We start from the raw sequence: 3,750 nt of genomic DNA on the forward strand, positions 1-3,750 counted from the left end.
GCTTATATGTGTAAGAAACAAAACAGATGAACATAGGGGAAGGGAAGGAAACATAAAAGAAGATCAAAACAGAGATGGAGAACGGGCGGCTGAGCTGGTGCTGGGCCCCAGCTGCGGCGGGCGCTTCGGGCCGGCTTCCCCCGCCCACGGGCCTGGGGCTGTGAGCGCCAAGGTTCCCCCCGAAGTTGCCGCGTCTGGCCAGGCCGCAGCCCGGTCCCATGGAGCTGGAGGGACAGTGGTGGCGGGGACATCAAGCGCTTCGATACAAGGAGCTGAAGTTGCCTTCCTACAAAGACCAGTCCGTCCCCTCAACTGCGTCTCAGCAGGTAGTTTGCTGACCTGATTGCCACTGGTGAGCAATCGCTTCACCCCCTGCCCTTCTGCCCAACATCTTGCTGTCTATTTGCTGGACATTTATGGATCGATATGACCTCTCTATCCAGCAGCTGCATTGAGTTGCACTTTGCTGTCCACTTTTAGCAAGTAAACCTGAAGAAAAAGAAGATAGCGTGCCTAAGCTGAACAGCTCAACAGCCCGGGTTGTATGACTAATATGAATCTAGTATTAACAGAGCAAATTTTGCTACATGTGGAACTGTTATTATTAGAAACCTTTCAGTGGAACTTCTGCCTTCCAACAGCTGCCCATTTCATAGAGTATTATCTCTCCGGAGCAATACACCAAGCAGAGCTTCATGGCTGGCCGATGATTTGCTTGGGGAAAAAAAGGAACTCTACATGGCCAAGGATGCAGATTATTTCCTGGAAGTATCTTTGCAAGCTGCTGCATGTGTGGCTTCTGCGAGGATTATACTTCGTCCTTCTCCAACGTGGCTCACAAGACTGCATCGTCTTCCTGCTTACTCCTGGGACTTTTTAGTGCAGTGCATTGAACCGCTATTGATCGCACATGATAACGGTGTGGAGGAGGCCAACAAACAGGACAGGCAGGGTCCGGGCCGGCGGGCTGAGTGAGCTGCAGTCGGCCTCCCAGCCCTCACAGCCCGCGCACTTTGAGCAGCCCCACTGCCCCCATCAGACGCGCCACACCTCCCTGCAGCACCGCCATCCTGTAGCGGAAGGGCCCAGCTGCCAGCAGATCGGATCTACCACGCACACCTCGCCCGACACACTGGACACACTGCAGACCCGGCCTGCTGGCTTCCAAGCCAGTGTTCAGGGTCTCGGGCGTGTGCATATTTTTTCCTTTTCCCCCAATTTTATTGAAAAATAATTGACATACAGAGCCATCTCTTAATAGAAAAAGTAAAAGCAATAATCGTGGGATGGTCTATAGCTGAAAATGACAACACTGAAATGCTTCCTTTACAGGATTTGGAAGTCATATAGATGACAAATCTCTCTGCTGTATAACATACATAACAAATCCCCAAAATATCATTTGTTTGCAGAGAATATTTGCAGACTGGTGTTGGGATGTCACTGGCAATACCAGTACAAGTGAAGCCCTGTCCGAATGTTTCTTATAACCAGAGTTATCAGATAAATGAACATTACCCTTGCATTACTCCATGCTTTGAAAGGTGATTTTATGTGAAGGTAATTCCTGACCTAGACTGTTCTGGGACTTGAAGCTCTGGGGCAAGCTTTTTGTAAACTTCTCTTTGAAAGGAAAGGGATCCAGACTGCATCAGAACTCTTCAGATACCAGCATCAGGAAGACAGAATTTCCCTTTCAGTGCACCTCGAATACCTGGGAGGACTGAACAAACACTGCAAACACTTAAACAATATGTATATCAAATCCTGTTAAAACACATTCCTGTGTGATAAAAATTTTAAACCCTGGCTGATGATCCAAATATTTCAAAAATATTCAATACAACAGAAAATTTGGACAGACTCTAATTGAGATTTGACCTTTGGTGGGCTCTGGGCCTAATGTTGGCCCTAATGGGGTGACTGGGTGATAGGCACTGAGGGGGGCAGTTGACAGGATGAGCACCGGGTGTTATACTATATGTTGGCAAATCTAACTCCAATAAAATAACTAGCTAGCTAGCTAGCTAGCTAGCTAGATAGATAGATAGATAGATTTAAAGCAAAAATTTACCCAATTAACTTAAAATACACAGATTTGTACTGTCCTATACTCTCTCCTAATTCATTGATAGACATGCATCTTTTATTGCTTAAGTAAATATTCACCAATATTTTTAGTTCTACCTTTTAATTTAAATTATGTTACTCTTTCATATTTATATTTTGTATGTGAATCTGTTTGTAACAACACAGTTAACACATGTGTCATAACTATACCTTTTAAGAAGTGTCAACACACCCTCACACCATAGTTTTTTTCAGCAATTCTCTGGTGACTTAAATTGCCATACAATGAATCCTATCAAATTGTGACTCCTTGGAAGGAATAGTGTTTTAACTCAGTGCTTAATATTTCTTCTGCCCCTATGAAGGTTCTTTCCAGCTGTCTTATTTCTCCATTTTCTATGGTGCAGTAACTGGCCTACAGCCTAGGCTATATATCCCAATTGCCTTTCTGCTGTTCTTGAGAGCACATTTAGGCTTGAATTTGTCTGTGCTTTGTTGCAAATGAACTCAATCCTTGGGAGAATAAATTAAGAGCTATTTTTTAGGACTGCTTCTACACTCAAGCAAATTTCTAAACCATGTTTCTGGAACTGGGGGTGAGGAAATTAGCAATCTTCGAAGTCACCCCACAGCCCCTAGAAGCTGAGCACTTTGTCAGAGAGGCAGCAGCCTGAGTTCCAGGGAGAGGGAGCTTACCTCTCCTGGTGTAGAATCAACAACTCCATAAGCCAGGATAAGCAAGGACCATTGGAGTTTCTATAAACTCAGCACTCCACACCAAGGTAGAGCTTCTGTTCAAGAAGTGGAAGCTAAGCAGAAAAAGGACCCACCTCTTAACTACACTTGTCTAGGACTTAACCTCAGCAACAGGTAGTTGGGGGCATGACTAGGAGCACCAAAGATCTGCTCTCCTGGGAAGAAAGCTCTTCTTCTGGGTATAAAGAGATCTGTGGCTTTGGGATGTAGAAGTCTAGAGTGAAGTCCCCATATCAATGAGCTAGGAGGAGGGAGAGGGAGCATCTTGGTTTAAATGCCACAGCTTCTGGTGTTTTCTACTGAATTTTCGAAGAGTTTCTTGAATAGATGTTTCTTCATTTGCTGTTCAGTCTTAGGATCATTTCCAATGACTTTAAATTATCATATTTCTATATTTCTACCAGTTTCCCTGTGGACTGGACACTGGAGCATCTCACACTGTCATGCCAGAAGTTAATTGCTTACTCTGTGTTAAATCTTCTTATTTTTCACACAAAAGCAAGACTTCCTAAAAGTGAAGCAGTCTCTTTAGATAGATGCAATATTCTCCTATTTTGATATAATGAATCAAATTTTTAAAGTTTCTCTCTTTTCATTAAAAAAGTCTTCTGCATAAAGGGACCATTCATCTGATTACTTAGAATGGTAACTTACTTTTAGACTCTTTAATTCAACTCTTCATTCAAATGACTGTGATTCTAATATGTCTGTTCATTTTCAGCGAGGTAAGTTTGGATTTGCTACTGATTTGGAGGGGGTTAGAGTTTCCCAATATGAAACATTAATATATATCCATTTTAGTATTAATTTCAAGAAATGTAGGAAAATAAAATAATGAGAGAATGCAATAAAATGAAGGGAGAAATAAATTTTAGATTGGAAAACACCTTCTATCAGATGGAGAAACACCAATGAAAAAAAGAT

The 3,750-nt window shown here is 42.8% G+C and overlaps 1 pseudogene; it reads left to right on the top strand.

The window, feature by feature from the left end:
• The first annotated feature begins 218 nt into the window (after nucleotides 1-218).
• On the top strand, nucleotides 219-1,548 carry LOC121472681 (annotated as a pseudogene).
• Nucleotides 1,549-3,750: the final 2,202 nt, after the last annotated feature.

This window comes from Vulpes lagopus, chromosome 12, assembly GCF_018345385.1.
Source record: "Vulpes lagopus strain Blue_001 chromosome 12, ASM1834538v1, whole genome shotgun sequence".
Taxonomy (NCBI): domain Eukaryota; kingdom Metazoa; phylum Chordata; class Mammalia; order Carnivora; family Canidae; genus Vulpes; species Vulpes lagopus.